Source organism: Octopus bimaculoides, chromosome Z (genome assembly GCF_046866305.1).
Source record: "Octopus bimaculoides isolate indiv1 chromosome Z, ASM4686630v1, whole genome shotgun sequence".
Classification (NCBI taxonomy): Eukaryota; Metazoa; Mollusca; class Cephalopoda; order Octopoda; family Octopodidae; genus Octopus; species Octopus bimaculoides.
In genome coordinates, this window is record NC_142944.1 from 11,050,096 (window position 1) to 11,067,900 (window position 17,805).

The following is a 17,805-nucleotide window of genomic DNA, read 5'->3' on the forward strand; positions in this document are numbered from 1 at the left end:
ACATATAGATAGATAGACAGACAGACAGACAGACAGACAGACAGACAGATAGATAGATATGGTGGATTCTCCTGTAGTAAAAGACTAAGGAGGGTTCCACAACTTCTTACCAAACAACCTGCCCTAAGGATTTGTTTGTGGCTTGACAGTTTTCCTGTAGCCAAAAGATCAATCTTCTTTTATTTGGGATGCTTTTCATTTTGGGTCCAAAATTAACAATTTTTCTTAGCACTGAAATAAAGTCAAAAACTGATTTTTTTTTTTCTTTGTTTTTTTTGGGGGGGTAACAATGGATGTTTCTTCACTATACCCCAATATTGACCATGATTCAACAGAACTTGCCGAACATTATACATCAAATAGCTCTAATTTTAAGGAATGCCTGAAAGTGCACATTCTCAGAAAATTTTCTGACTCTACTGCATTTTCATTTCTCAGAATGCATGAGGACAAATATTTTTGTGAATTACTAACATGCCCCGAAGAAATGAATAAAGTGACAATCAAATTTCGACATAATTATGCAAAACTGTTTGACTAAGTGTTCTCTTTCCTGTTTTGTTTTCTTTATTATGAATGATGGAAAAGTGAAAACTGATGACATCATTTTGTCTAAAAAAGGAATGCAGGACATTCCCCGATCACAGTTTTAATTTCTGTATTTATGCATTTTATTTTTATTTTACATTTTTAACCTGAGGAACACAAACAGTCTTTTGAAATATTTGTTTAATTCAATCTCTATTTATCACAAATTACATCATCACATTCTTTGTACTGTTTAATAATAATAATAATAATAATAATAATAATAATAATGATAATAATAATAATGATGATGATAATAATAATAATAATAATGATAATAATTCTTTCTACTATAGATAAGCACAAGGCCTTAAATTTTGGGGAAGGGACTAGACGATTACATCGACCCCAGTGTTTCAGTGGTACTTAATTTATCAACTCCAAAAGGATGAAAGGCAAAGTGAACCTTAAGTGGAGTTTGAACTCAGAACATAGCAGCAGATGAAATACTGCTAAGCATTTCACCTGGCATGCTAACGAGTCTGTCAGCTCGCCTTATGATGATGATGATGAGGATGAGGATGATGATGGTGGTGGTGGTGGTGGTGGTGGTGGTGATGATGATGATGATGAAGGTGATGATGATGATGATGATGATGGTGGTGGTGGTGGTGGTGGTGGTGGTGGTGGTGGTGATGATGATGATGATGATGATGATGTATGTCTGATGATGATGATGATGATGCAGTACCAGACAGTGGCTCTCATGTCTTCTGATCTTAATTGATTGGAAGTGTTATCATGTACATTGTTTTGTCTTGGTATAAAAAGATGGGCTACAGCAAATATACTGCTTAATACCACAGATTTGCTTGTCAGTTGTTTGACCTTAACCAGTTGAGCATGTCCCTTGGTGGCTGATGATATGTGCATCTCTGATCATGAGCAGAAGTAGTGGGGGAGCATCATAGCCATGTGTTGAGAGGAATTCTTTGGGGTTTGAATAATTCACCTTTGAAAACATGGCTGTTTGATTCAACATCCTTAAGCCACCCTTATTTTGAGACCTTTTGAGCTGGATGGGCTACTCAACCTGAGGAAAATTCTAACTGGGCCCCACCTGCAAAGTCAAACACTGTTTATCTTGATATGAGATCACCATGTCGCGTACATATGGTTGTGATGCATGTACCTGGTGTACCCTTATCAGACAGGGAGTCATGATGGGTAAAATGGGTTTCATATATTTTACTCCAGTGTCATTTTGATGGCATGCACTGCTCTCTCACCCAATAATAATGGTTTCAAATTTTGATACAAAACTAGCAATTTCAGGGGAGGGGGTAAATTGATTATATCGACCACAGTGCTTTACTGGTACTTATTTTATTGACCCCAGCCCCTGAAAGGACGAAAGGCAAATAATAATAATAATAATAATGAGAGCACTCAGAGAGCGGAAACCTCTGCCAAGGCAACACCAATGTCCTCTCAACAATTAGCCAGAAATGATTTTTAAAATGAGAATATCTGAAATAAACTCGACTGCTCTCACAAACAAGAATACTAAAAATGAACCTGACCACTCTCAAAAATTAAGTAAAAAAAACAGGAAAAATAATCCAGAATCCTTGTCCAGTACTGGATTAATCTCAAAATCTAACCAGTTTGTACCAATCACGAGGCCAAACATCCCTGAAAGTTTCATCCAAATCCATCCAGTGATTCTTGAGATATCATGTCCACGGATGGACAAACAAACAAACAAATACGACTGAAAACAATACTTCCGCCTTCGCTAAAGCAGAGGTAATAATGGTTTCAAATTTTAGTACAAGGCCAGCAATTTCAAGAAAGAGGTTAAGTTGATTACACCAATTCCAGTATTCAACTGGTTGTTACTTTATCGATCCAGAAAGTATGAAAAGTAAAGCTGACCACAGTAGAATTTGAAATCAGAATGTGTAGATGGCTGAAATGCTACTAAGCATTTTGCTTGATGTGCTAGCAATACGACCAGCATACCACCAGCAGATGAATGCTAAAAGTGATAAAGCCTTTTTCTCTTTTTTTTTTTTTTTTTGGTTCAGTAACTTCTCCTTAATAGCTTTTGAGTGAAGCCCGTAGCACAGGTTAAAAAAAGGTCATTGTTGATAAAACAAGTTTATCTCTTAAGACCATCAACGGTATGAATCATCGTCCGGTTCTCTCCAAATAATTTCAGTCATTTTTCTTGCTTTAGCTTGTTTCATATGAATTCTATTTCATCTTATCATTTCGTGTATTTTTTTTTTTTCATCGTGTAAACTTGCTGTGGGTTCACCACTGCAAATTGCATCCTGATGCAGTTAGTCAGACCTGTCTGTATAACAGAAGGCATGGCAAGTGCCAATAATATATATGCGAGTGTGTGTGTGCGGAGGGGGTGTCTGGGTCTGTGTGTGCACGTGTATGTATATATATATATATGTGTGTGTGTATACACACACAAACACACATACACACACATATCCACTTTGTAAGGTAGTTGGTGTTAGGAAGGGCATCCAGCTATAAAAAACCTGCCAAAACAGTCACAGAAGTTTGGTGCAGTCTTCTGCCTAGCCAGCTCCTGTCATGCCATCATGTAAAACGGACGTTAAGTGTTGATGATGATGATGATGATATATATATATAAATATATATATATATATATATATATATATATATATATATATATCCACACACACTAATACATCCTTTTGTTATTTACACCACCTGTCCTCATCTGTTGTTGTTTTTTCGTATATTCTCCCATATATACACATATATATATACATACATATACATATATATGTATATTGTTTTCTTTCTTTTACTTGTTTCAGTCATTTGACTGCAGCCATGCTGGAGCACCGCCTTTTAGACAAGTAAATCTTATTCTTTGTGAGCCTAGTACTTATTCTATTGGTCTCTTTTCTTGAACCACTAGGTTACAGGGACGTAAACACACCAGCATCGGTTGTCAAGCGATGCTGGGGGGGACAAATACAGACACACAAACATACACACACACACACACACACACACACACACACACAAACATACTCACACATACATACATACATACATACATACATACATATATATATATACATATATATATATGATGGGTTTCTTTCAGTTTCTGTCTACCAAATCCACTCACAAGGCTTTGGTCAGCCCAAGGCTATAGTAGAAGACACTTGCCCAAGGTGCCATGCAGTAGGACTGAACCCAGAACCATGTGCTTGGTAATCAAGCTACTTACCACTCAGCCACTCCTGCACCTATATATATATATATATATATATATATATATATATATATATATATATATATATATATATATATATATATATATATATATATATATATATATATATATATATATATATATATATATATATATATACACACACACACACAGCATGTGTGTGTGTGTGTGTGTGGTGAAGGCATGTAGCCTAATGGTTATGGTATTTCACTGAGAATGACAAGATTGTGGTTTCTATTCCCAGACTGGCAGTGCATTGTGTTCTTGAACTAAACAATTCATTTCACATTTCTCCAGTCCACTCACCTATAAAATGGGCAACCCTGTGACAGACCGGCATTCTTTTCCAGTGGGCAATGTTGGCCTGCCTGCCTAACCAACAGAGTTGCATTATTTGAAAGCTAAAACAATGTGAAGAAAGGCACTGTGACCAGCAGTGTATAACATCTGATACTCTGGTTGATCAGAGATACAGTTATATATATATATATATAATTATATATATATACATATACACACATATATATATATATCATCATCATTATCATCGTCTTTTAATGTCCGCTTTCCATGCTGGCATGGGTTAGACAGTTTGACTGAGGGCTGGCAAGCCAGAAGATTGCACCAGGCTCCAGTATGATCCAGCAAAGCTTCTACAGCTGGATGCCCTTCCTAATGCCAACCACCCCAAGAATGTAGTGGGTGCTTTTTACGTGCCACTGACACGAGAGCCAGCCAGCTGGTACTGACATCAACCACGCTTGAATTGTTCTTTTTATGTGCCACTGGCACAGGACCAGTCAGGCGGCAGTGGCATAAACCACACTCAAATGGTGCTTTTTACATGCCACCAGCATAGGTACCAATCAGGTGGTACTATCATTGGCCATGACAATGATTCCACTTGATTCAACAGGTCTTTGAGCCAGTTATGCAACATTGGCATCGGTCCTGATTACGATTTAATTTGGCTTGCCGGATCTTCTCAATCACAGCATATCCCCAAAGGTCTCAGTCATTTGCCTTGCCTCTGTGCAGCCCAACATTTGAAGGTCATGCTTCCTCACCTCATCCCAGATTTTCCTGGGTCTGCCTCTTCCACAGGTTCCCTCCACTGTTAGAGTGTGACACATTTTCATACAGCTGTCCTCATCCATACACAACTCATGACCATACCAGTGCAGTCGTCTCTCTTGCACACCACATCTGATGCTTCTTATGTCCAACTTTTCTCTCAGGGTGCTTACACTCTCTCGTGTACGCACATTGACATTACACATCCAGCAGAGCAGACTAGCTTCATTTCTTTCAAGCCTATGCATGTCCTCAGCAGTCACAGCCCATGTTTCACTGCCATGTAGCATGGCTGTTCGTACACATGCGTCATACAGTCTGCCTTCTACTCTGAGTGAGAGGCCCTTTGTTACCAGCAGAGGTAGGAGCTCTCTGAACTTTGCCCAGGTTATTCTTATTCTAGCCACTATTCTCTCAGAGCATCCATCCCCGCTACTGACTTGGTCAACTGGGTAATGGAAGCTATCAACTACTTCTAGTTTTTTTCCCCTGGAATGTGACAGAAGCTGTTTTCTGCACATTTTCAGTGTTTACTGCCCCTGTGCAATTGTCTCACACAAAAACTATCTTCCCAGTTAGCCTTCCTTTGATATTGCTGCACCTCTTATGTGTCCATAGCTTACACAAGGTACATCTGATAGAGTTTCTACCTATGGAGTTTTCTACAGATCAAGCGGGGCCAGGATTTGTGATTTGTCTGCCCTCCTACTTACTAAGAGTTTGGGTTTTGCAAGATTGATTCTAAGGCCCTTTGATCCTGGACCTTGCTTCCACACCTGAAACTCTCCTCTAGATCTGGTAGTGACTCAGCTATTAGAGCAAGGTCATCAGCATAGAGGAGCTCCCAGGGGCATCCTGTCTTGAATTCCTCTGCTATTGCCTGGAGGACTATGACGAATAAGAGGGGGTTGAGGACTGATCTTTGGTGGACCCCTACCCCTACCCAGAATTCTTCACTATACTCGTTGCTAACCCTCACCTTACTGACAGCATCCCTGTACACGGCTTGCACAGCTCTCACTAACCACTCATCTATCCCTAGTTTCCACATTGACCACCAGATAAGGGATCAGGGAACCCTTTCAAAGGCTATCTCCAAGTTCAGAGGTTTATCTTTGGCTAGGTATTTCTCCTGCAGCTGTCTTACCAGAAATATAGCATCAGTGGTGCTTCTACCTGGCACGAACCCAAACTACATCTCATCTAAACTGACTCTCTCCCTAATTAGTTGGGCTATGACCCTCTCCTTGACCTTCATTACCTGATCTAACAGCTTGATACCTCTGTAATTATTTGTATCTAAAGCGTCACCTTTACCTTTGTAGCAGTTGACTATGGTGCTACTACACCAGTCATTGGGTATGACTCCTTCATGTATCACCTGGTTCGTAATACGGGTGACTAGGCTATAGCCAACACTGCCAGATATTTTAAGCATATCTTCAGTGATTCCTGAAGGGCCAGGGGCTTTCCCTGTCTTTATATCCTTAATTCCTTTATCTACCATGGTACTGTCAATTTGAATAGCTGGTCCCTCTGTTGGGTTGACATTTGGCAGACTATCTTTCTCTCATTCATTCTCTTCATTTAGCAACCTTTCATAATGGTGTCTCCAAGTCTCTCTCTTTGCAGCCTCATTAAATGCAAGTGAGCCATCATCCATGCGGACACATTTCTCTCCTATGACATCATGATTCTCTCTCATGCACTGTCTTGCAACATGAAACTCTTCAAGTCTTTGATCCTCATGATGCATAACATTGGCAATTTTTTTCTTATCTGCTTCCCTTCTGGCGATCTTATACAAGTCCCTGATACCACCATTCTTCCAGTTCTTCCATGCCTGTTTCTTTTCCCTAATGGCCCTGACATACACACAGACTCATATATATATATATATATATACTCGGTCATAATGTCTTACGTTTAAGATGGTTCCCATTCATTTCCCTGAGGAGAAGTTTACATTTTTAACATCGACGATTCCTTTGGATCGCATAAATTGTAATTTTTCGAAACATATGTCGGAATAAAGTATGCAGTTATAACATGCGTTCACTCCATTCATTAAATTCATATCTATATATATATATATATATATATATATATATATATAAACATAATTAAGGGATCAGCAAACAGTTGCTTCACCACATACCGAAGTTCAGAAATAGCAGCTAAAAAGCTGAGACTCTGGAGTCTCAGCTTTTTAGCTGCTATATATATATATATATATATATATATATATATATATATATATATATATATATATGCATATACATATATGTATGTACATATATATTCTGATACGTGTTTTCGTATGTATGTGTCTCTGTGTAGATTACATATTTTATACATATATGTATGTGTAAAAATATATTTATAAAAAATTATGAGTTAGAGGTTATGCAACTGTCTAAGGGATAAATGTATCCGTAGGCACTACTGGTGTATTACCTCACTATATGTAGGCCTAGCTATAAGGTTTATAGTAGTTGGCAATTTAAATGGTGAAACTATGGCTTAATATATTCAGAAAAGAAAAGAAATGGAGCAACAAGCAACAAGGAGAAGTTGATCATTGGTATTAAAAGGTCATAGTTTAATCGTAGTTCAATAACATTTACAGCTGTTTCAGTTTGTTAATTCGAAGTAAATTTGCATTTATCTCATTCCATTTAGCAAACATCATCACAATGATTTAGAGGAATATAAAAGGAGAAAAAGGGAAAAAAGGAAAACAGGAAAAAGTTCATTAAGTCTTTAGGCTTACATTTTAGTGACTTTTTGGGTTTTACATGTATGTATGTTTCTTCAATTAGATGAATGGAGCAGTAGGTGAGGAAAATGACTAGTTGACCAGTGGTGTTAGCTGAAGGAGTTGTACCTGGTGGTAATATCCAGTGTTGTTAGTTGTAATATGTAACGCTGTATGTGACTGCTAGGTAAGTCCCTATGATTACAAATAATGCCCTTGTTAAAAACTAAGGATGCTTTTAAAAAGTTAGTACAATATAATGTATAAATTTGGGTTAAGTAAATGGTATGATAAAAATATATATATATATATAAATAAAATGGATCATTAAAAAATTTTTTTTAACTAAAAAATATAACATGTCAGCAATCCAACTTTAAAGTGAATATATTATAGAGAATTATATGCCCTGGTGTACATTGTAGATTTTAGATAGATAATTCAGTTAACTGGGGTAATTTAATTTAATTTACTTGTGATATGATGTTAAAATATGCTCTGTGGTAAGTGGGAGGGTTAGGGGAGGTACTCAGATGTTAAGCAGGTCAGCTAATAACCTATAATGTAAGTGTTAGCGGTATTTAGAGAATAAGAATTTATCTTTATGTAAGCATGTTGTATTTTTCTCGTCTTGTTTATTAAGTAATTCTAATTTGGCCATTAAAATGAAGAATTTCTCATTTATGAAGTATTTCTCATATAACCTTAAAAATAATAGCTGTAATCTATCTAAAATCTATGATGTACACGAGGACATAATACTCTATAATATATTCACTTTAAAGTTAGATCACTGACTCATATAACGTTATAATTTTTTTTTTAATTTTGGTTGGCCCGAGGCTAAAGTAGAAGACACTTGCCCAAGGTGCCATGTAGTAGGACTGAACCCAGAATTATGGGGTTGGGAAGCAAGCTACTTACCACACAACCACTCCTGCACCTATATATATATATATATATATATATATATATATATATATATATATATATATATATATATATATATATATATATATATATGTATATATATATATATGTATATATATATATATGTATATATATATATATGTATATATATATATATGTATATATATATATATGTATATATATATATATGTATATATATATATATGTATATATATATATATGTATATATATATATATGTATATATATATATATGTATATATATATATATGTATATATATATATATGTATATATATATATATGTATATATATATATATGTATATATATATATATGTATATATATATATATGTATGTATATATATATATATGTATATATATATATATGTATATATATATATATGTATATATATATATATATATATATATATATATATATATATATATATATATATATATATATATATATTCAAATTTAATAATAGGATGAATTCTTTTATAAGAATTTATCAAGTAGCTAGCGTGAAAAATACCTCATAAGGGAAAAAATCCATCATTTATTCCTCAAAATATATTTATTTATATAAGGGCATTACTATACAAGAATGCCACACGCTAAGAGGGTCTCTAAGGTCAGACTACCATGTGTTTATTATGGTAGTTTGACCTTAGAGTCCCTCTTAGCGTGAGGCATTCTTGTATAGTAATGCCCTTATATAAATATATATATATATGTGTGTGGTGTGTGTGTGGTGTGTGTGTGTGTGTGTGTGTCTATACATATGTACACATAACTTATATATGCTTATATATGTCTATTCACACACACACACACACTCATAAACATATATATAGAAAAATAATAAGATAAATGAATAGGATGCCTCAACCTACACAGGCCTTACTTAACACAAGAAGACAGTATTGACTAATCCTAATATCAGACACATTAATCCCCCCAAAAAAATGAACGAACTATTGTCAGAAAATACATTTCAGATTCTGAAAATAGAAAAACAAGACATTCAAAAGAATGATATCACAATGGAATTGCTACAAACAGTTAAATAATGTCAATGATAAATCCAACGGTGAATTCATTTTGCTCGATATTGTAGAAATCTACCTACCCACCAATAAAATAATCTCATGGCCGCCATGAATTTGGAAAAGAAAGTACTGAAATGTAACCGGTAATAATGGGAATATAATGCTGTATACAAGGAAGTTATTGTAGTTCATGACAATTTATTCTGGGTTAACAAACAGAGAGAGAAATATTTGATGTATTTGATGGGTTACTATAGTAGAGCAACAATTTCTGATTGGGTGATATGACATAGTAAATATTCCGGGAAAAAAACTGAATGAGGTCTTCTATCAAAGGCATAGCACTTGGTTTGCTCTGTCATATAATACGAATGAGCATAGTATATAATATACGCACATAGATATCCGTTTAAAAAAATACATTTAAAAATCAAACAAGAGAAGAAGATAAATTTCCTACATACATCTCTAAACCTAAACATCTGCAAACATATGCACTAAAACCCCTTTGAAGAAAATGTATATACATACACATTCACTCATGTGTATGTGTGTCTGTGTATGCATGTATGTGTAATTGATATACGTACATATATATATATATATGCACACAGATATATATCAATGTATGTGTATTTAGATATATATATGAGTGTATACATATAGAGAAAGATAGATACATACATATATACACATACACATATACATAGATACATATGTATACATGTATATATGTATATATATACACATATATATATTTATGTATATATATATATACATATATATTTGATAAATAAATTCAAAAAGGGATAAAACTCTTTTATAAGAATTTTATCAAGAAGCCAGTGTGTAAAAAAAATTCATAAGGGAAATTTCTATTCCCAAGAATATAATTATTTGTTTATATTTATATAAAGGGCATATACATATATATATATATATATATATATATATATAAACACATACATGCATATATATATGTATATATATACATATATACATGTGGCCATGCTGGAGCACCGTCTTTAGTCGAAGAAATCGACCCCAGGAGTTATTTTTTGTAAGCCTAGTACTTATGCTATCGGTCTCTTTTGCCGAACTGCTAAGTTACGGGAATGTAAACACACCAGCATCGGTTCTCAAGCGATGTTGGGGGACAAACACAGACACACAAACATATACACACACACATACATATACATACATACATATATATATATATATATATATATATATATATATATATATATATATACACAACGGCCTTCTTTCAGTTTCCATCTACCAAATCCACTCACAAGGCTTTGGTCAGCCCAAGGCTATAGTAGAAGACACTTGCCCAAGGTGCCATGCAGTGGGACTGAACCTTGGTAAGCAAGCTACTTACCACACAGCCACTCTTGCACCCTTGTAAATTTATATATATATATATATATATATATATTCATTGGGCCTTCAATGGCTAATGAAATTGTAAGGTGCCTAGCCTGACATTTGGTGTGTTGGTTATATTTAAATCTAAGGAGTCACTTGTCCCCAGGTTTGACAACAGCTGATTTCTTCTTGATTGTGAAGCTGAGAAAAGAAAGGAATCATCGTACCAAGGGACCGATATCTTATTTATTGGTGTCCAAAGGGTGAAAGACAAAGTTAACCCCAGAGGGAGAGAACAACAATGTAATCTGTCTAACGCTGTAGTGACTCCACAAATATGCCACACACACACACATACACACACGTACACACATACATACTTTCATCAATGGCAGCAGCATGCACATGCACACGCACACCTTTATATATTTTAATGCAAAATACGTAAAAGTGCACATTTTGTTATATATATATATATATATATATATATATATATATATATATATATATATATGAAAGATAGGTACAGATACACACAAACACACACACACACACACACACACACACACACACACATGCACACTCACAATCAACGAAACATATTTGTGTTAATATTTTTCAACAAAAACTCAATTCATAAAATTATCAAGGAAGCAGTTTTGATAGAACACCCTTTCTTACTCTACAGGAAGAACAACATACAGTTAAGGCTCTCACAAATCACTACAAATGTAAAATCCCACAACCTAATTTTAGCATTCATACACACACACACACACACACGTGTGTGTGTGTGTGTGTAGGTATACATTACATTGCCAGTACTGTTCTCCAATGACTAAGCTTCATTATTAGGACCATAACATGCATTCAGTTCCTGATCGTTCTTTTCACTCACTGACATTCCACACACGACCATTCTTGTTTTCTTCCAAACTGTGATTCAACAGACTGGAAAAATTTAGACTCATCAACCCAAATACATTACAAGATAACATCATGTTGCTCTTAAAGATATTTTGCTTTCTTTTTCAGCTTCCTCTAAAACAAGGGTTCTCAACTGGGGTCCATATAAGATTTTTGCAACAAAATTGCAGTAAATTAGGGATCATAATAGTAATTTAAGGGCCCCTGAAAAAATTTTTGTTTTAGATGTATCTATTGATATGTATTGCAAGAAACAATTAGATTTCTTTCTTTTACGTAGTTCAACCTACACAAGCTAATGTGTGAAACACAAAATAGGAATTTTGAAAGAAGTTTCTATAAGATTAGTTTTTAAACATCGAATGGCTACGAAGGTCCACCAAAATAAAATAGTAATCAAAGGGGTCCACAGATTAAAAATGGCTGAGAACCCCTGCTTTAAATGAATGTATTGCAAGACACAGCTAGGTCTCTTTCTCTAACATTTTACATAGTTCAACCTAAACAAGTGAATGTGTGAGAAAAACAAAATAGGGATTTTGAAAGAAGTTTCTATAAAACTAATTTTTATACACCGAATAGCTATGGAGGTCCACCAAAATAAAATAGTAATCAAAGGGGTCCAGAGATAAAAAATGGTTGAGAACCTTTGCACTAAAACTATGGTAACTAAACTGCAATACTCATGCAACGAGACTTCTCTTTTTTTTGTCTCTTACTGTGACTTACATTTTTCAAACATGGAGGGTATTCACTTCATTCAACTTTTCCTGCATCGAACCTTATGCTTTTGGAACTTCTTTATCATCCTGTTTTTTTTTTTACTTTCTTTCTTTGTAGATAACATCAACCTGCAGATATTTAATCTGATAGTCTCCTGTCTTGATCTGGAAGCTCTTAAAAGATCATTGATATTCTATGTCCCTCACTGAATAACAAATGATATGTGTGTATATGTGAACATTATTATCTTTGCATTTATGTTGCTAATTGTAGAAAAAAAAATCATCTCCTGAAATCCAGTGCTTTCATGAAAAAGGATTTGTAACATGTGAAGATGTGATAATTTAAGAATTTCTGGTTGTATTAAAATGAATTGAGAAAAGATAGTGTATACTTATTAAAGATTTTATTCAATTGTTACAAGTGCAATGATTTGGAGGAAAACACAAAAATTTGTGCAGCAGATGATGGTCTTTAGCAACAAGAATCTTCTGCTCAGTACTTATAGTAGTCTGTCACTAAGTGAGTGAAAAGAAGAAGGTAACTGGTTCAGGACTCATACCAAAAAGTACGAGTTGGTATCAAAAAGTTCCTGGATTAGTTATGTTTAATGAAAAATAACTTATTTACCTTAAGTTCTAACATCATCTCCTTTGAAATAGTCACCTTGCACATCAATAAACTGGTTTCAATGTTCCCACCACTTTTGGAATCTGTCCTGGAAGTCATTTTCTGTAAGTGAGTCAAGAACTTTCTGTGATTCACTCTGGACTTCAACGATATTAAAACGGTAACCTTTCAGCTGTATTTTCATCTTGGAGAAGAGATGGAAGTCCACAGGTGCTAAATCTGGTTAATGGGCAGGTGCAGAAGCAATACCATGTTGTTTTTTGGCAGGGAAACTCATGAGTGAGGAGAGCTTGGTGACAGGGTGCATTGTTGTCAAGAAAAATCCAATTCTTCATGCTCCACTAATCCAGCCGCTTCTACTGAATGTCCTCCCTCAAATGCTTCAAAATGTCACAGTAGAACTCTTGACTGATGGTCTGGCCCTGAGAGATGAATTTTCAATGCACAATACCATATTTCCAGGGGTGACACTCATGGCAGGTCTTCCAGATCACTAATCGTCTTCCAGGGATGTTCTTCTGCTTTTGAAGCACCAGTGCCACTCAAAGCATTGCGTCCAACCCATTGCTTTTTTGTCATAGGCTTGCTGAAGCATCCTCAATGTCTCAGTAGAAAACTTCCCAAGTTTAATTCAAAATTTCATGCTGGTTCTCTGTTCCTGTCCATAACAAAAAATCACAGACTACAGCATACATCTGATCATGAAAACACAAATTTCACAATTTGCAAAGCAAACACAGTGATGTCACTCAGCACGCTGCCTATTGAAGGTCACTGCTAACTCTCACTGTGCATGCAACCATGTGCTGCCATCTGTTGGCGTGCTACAGAACTAGTCCGGAAACCTTTTGATACCACCTCGTATGTGTGTGGGTGGTGGTGGTGGTGGTGGGGGTGGGGAATTAAGTCTCATTGAAGTTGCTATAAATGACAGAAGTAAACTGTTTAGAAATCTTAGAAGTAAACTGTCTGGATATCTCAGAAAGAATTTTTTTACAGGTATCATGTTTTTTACAGGTATCATGTTTTTTACAGTTACCTATGTAACAGCTGAATTACGTCACTGAAAATTAAAATAGCATGGGTTTATCTAGATTGACCTCTAGCTCACCTTAGATAATGGTAAATTTGAGAGGTCAAACAAATAGACTGAGGTTTCAATTCCTTGATTATGAATCCATTATATATTTCCTACAGATTCAAAGAAAAATTAATAGAGGTCGCCTTACTGGCACTTGTGCCAGTGGCACATTAGAAAATCATTTGAGTGAGGTTGTTGCCAGTGCCGCTGGACTGGCTCCTGTGCAGGTGGCATATAAAAAACACCATTTTGAGCATGGCTGTTGCCAGTACTGTGTGACTGGCCCTTGTGCCGGTGGCATGTAAAAAGCACTCACTACACTCTCGGAGTGGTTGGCATTAGGAAGGGCATCCAGCTATAGAAACTCTGCCAGATCAAATTGGAGCCTGGTGTAGCCTTCTGGTTCGCCAGTCCTCAGTCAAATCGTCCAACCCATGCTAGCATGGAAAGCGGACGTTAAACGATGATGATGATGATGATGATGATGATCCAACTTATTCAACATAATAGTTTTAAAATCCACTATATCCAACTGGGTGAATCTGCAATGTGGTTTATTTTTAATGTTGTAAGAACACTTAATAATGGTGGTCCTGCCATTCCATTGTTCTAATTTCGTAGTAGTCCTGATTTTGAGGTTAAAACCATCAAGAATGCACTTGCTAACTATTTTCCCACTTTTTAAAGAGATTCATTCTCAATTTGTTTATTGCAGCCTTGGGATTCATCTTCGCTTGTTGAGTGAATTTGATACATGGAAACTGTGCAAAAGCTTCTGTAGTATGTTTGTTTATGTCTGTGAAAGTGGGGGACACATGGCCTAGTGGTTAGAGCAGCAGACTCACAGTCGAGGGATTGCAGGTTTGCTTCTTAGACCGGGCAATATATGTGTTTATTAGCGAAATATCTAAATTCCACGTGGTTCTGGCAGAAGGTAATGGTAAACTTCTGCTGATGCTTTTGCCAAACTGTCCTTCACTCTTTCCTCCTGCATCTAGCAGCTCACTTGAGACACGGACCAGCGTCCCATCCAGTTGGGGAACCTATATGCCAATGAAAGCAGGAAACCGGCTCTTATGAGTCAGGCATGACTTGGGAAGGAACAAAAACAACATACACAGGCGAGTTGGTTGAATCATAAGCAAGTTGAACAAAATGCTAAATGGTATTTCTTCTTTTTTCTAGAAAATTACTATTTTTAAATTTCACAATGTGAGATATTCAGCAACAGTACTTTGGAGTAAAAATTATTTGCCAACATAACATGGCAGTCCTGGTTTAGGACTAATGTTGCTGTAATTTAGCCCCAGGAGACATCATCTCCAGCTGGCTATACGACACGATCTGTGTCCTTATATTTTCGAACAAGGGAATCTAGCACCCCCACTCAGCTCAAAACAATATCTGTGTATTGTTATTTCCAGATTATTTCCCTTCATCAGCACAGACTAATTGTTCGGCTAGAGGTGGTACTGCCAAATTCCCTTTCAAAATATATAGTTTTTAAAGTGACAACTAGTCACTGATCTATAATTTAGAAAATTATTGGGCTGGCAACTAAGTTCCTGCCATTTTTTTAAATTTTGAAATTTATTGTGTTTTTAAATTTTGGAATCTATTTTTTTCGAGAATTCTATTTTTGAATCATTTTGGAATCTTTTTTTTTTTTTTTTTCTAATTAATTTTAGTTAATTTTTTGTTTATTTTCAGTTCATTAAAATGGAATGTCAAGTTAAGAAAAATGAGTATTTTTGACACCTCCTTTTTTGCTTTTAATCAAGGTTTTAAGGCCGTAAAAGCTGCTTGCGACATTTGTGCGGTGTATGGAGAGGGTGACATAGCTGAAAGAACCGCTCGTGATTGGTATGCAAGTTCAAAAATGGAAATTTTGACCTCAAAGATGCACCTTGTTCTGGCCATCCAGTTGAGTTCATTGAAGAGCGATTAAACCAACTTTTGCAAACAACAAGGGAACTGGCAGAGAAAATGGAATGCTCCCATACTGCTATAGAGAAGCATCTTCACTCGATGGGAATGGTTCAAAAGTATGAAGCATGGGTTCTGCATGCTTTAAGTGGCAAAACAAAAATCAACGAGCCACAATCTCCGCTGGTTTGCTTGAACGGAACCAAACGGTCAACGCAGAACATAGAGTTCAACAGATGGAATGACTCAACATGGCTATTCAAGAGAAAAGACCTAATCGGCAGCATGGAGTTCTTCTGCTGCACAACAATGCCCGCCCTCAAATCGCCAATATGACCAAGGAAGCCATTGAAACGCATGGCTGGGAAGTGCTGCCACACCCTCCGTACTCTCCTGATTTGGCACAAACGGATTTCTACCTCTTTCGATCTCTTTCAAATGCTATGTGCAGAGTTTCGTTCAATACTGATGCAGAATTGAGAGTTTGATTAGATCAATTTTTCAAGTAGAAACTGGGTGATTTCTACCAACGAAGTATTGAAAATTTTGTTAAATGTTGGGAATTGGGAAGAAGTTGTAAACAACAAAGGTGAATACATTATTGATTAATTAGTCATTATTCATTATTAAACCTTTTAAAAAATTTACATTTTAAAAAATCTTTAAATTTACTATTTGTAAATCTCACAACGAGAGATATTCAGCAACAGTACTTTGGAGTAAAGATTGTTTGCCAACATAACATGGCAGCCCTGGTTTAGGACGGATGTGGCTGTAATTTAGCCCCAGGAGACATCATCTCCAGCTGGTTATACGACACGATCTGTGTCCTTATATTTCTTCTGATTTTACATTCTAATCCAAATACCACTAAGAGCAATCTTGCCATTTATCCTTTCAGGGGAATGATAAAATTAACTACCAGCTGAAGAATGGATCGATCAATGCAATCAATTAAACCCCCACCCCTAGAAGTGCCATAAATTGGAAACAAGGGATCATTTATAAATTTGTTGAAAAGTAAAAAACGTGTAATTTGATCTCATCATAACAAGTGTTTTTTTTCTCTCTAGTTCTCCTGTCATGTGTTTATTTTTCTTAAATCTGTTTTTCTCTTTTATTTTCTTTTACTTCTTTTCCCTTTTCTACTTATTTTTTTTCATTCTTACTCAGAAACTCATTCTTATTTCTTTGTTATTTTATCCTAATTTTCATATTCATTCTCTCTCTCTCTCTCTCTCTCTCTATCTATCTCTCTCTCTCTCTATCTCTCTCTCTCTATTTCTTTCTCGCTTTCTTTCTCCCCTTCTCTCTCTCCTTCTCTCTCGCTTTCTCTCCCCTTTCTCTTTTTCATATATATATAGAGAGAGAGAGTGTGGGAGAGAGAGAAAAAGAGGGAGGAAAGAAACACACACATGCACACACAGAGTCAGGGGTACAGATAGACAAATATGTATGTGTGATGTATCTATCCATCCATCCATCCATCTATCTATCTATCTATCTATTTA

General features: G+C 35.6%; 1 long non-coding RNA gene across 1 annotated transcript in view; it reads left to right on the top strand.

The window, feature by feature from the left end:
* LOC149132136 (uncharacterized) overlaps positions 1 to 17,348 on the top strand; it is a 33,906-nt gene extending 16,558 nt beyond the window's left edge. The window contains exon 2 of the long non-coding RNA XR_016244824.1: positions 16,150 to 17,348. This is a non-coding gene — a long non-coding RNA (uncharacterized LOC149132136). The remainder of the gene's footprint in view (positions 1 to 16,149) is intronic.
* Positions 17,349 to 17,805: the final 457 nt, after the last annotated feature.